This window comes from Penaeus monodon, chromosome 23 (assembly GCF_015228065.2).
Source record: "Penaeus monodon isolate SGIC_2016 chromosome 23, NSTDA_Pmon_1, whole genome shotgun sequence".
In the NCBI taxonomy this organism is placed as follows: domain Eukaryota; kingdom Metazoa; phylum Arthropoda; class Malacostraca; order Decapoda; family Penaeidae; genus Penaeus; species Penaeus monodon.
Genome location: NC_051408.1, coordinates 7,053,296 through 7,053,646, shown reverse-complemented (window position 1 = coordinate 7,053,646; position 351 = coordinate 7,053,296).

The following is a 351-nucleotide window of genomic DNA, read 5'->3' as shown; positions in this document are numbered from 1 at the left end:
AAAACCCTTTAAAAACCTCTTTGTTTTCTTTTTTTTTTTTCTTTTTTTGTTTTTTTTTTTTTTTTTTTTTTTTAAATATTTTAAATTTTTTTAAAAGGGTTTTATTGAATTTCTTCCCGTACATTTTTTTTTTTTCTTTTTTTTTTATTTTTTTTCCTTTTTTTATTTTCTTTTCTTTTCTTTCTCTTTTTTCCTTCTTTCTTTCTTTTTCCTTTTTAAATTTTTTTTTTTTTTGTTTTTTTTCCCTCTTCCCTTTCTTTATTTTTTTCTTTTTTTTTTAAATTTTTTCCTTTTTTCTTTTCCTTTCCCTCTTTCTCCCCTTCTCCTTTCTCCCCTCCTCCCTTTTCTTCT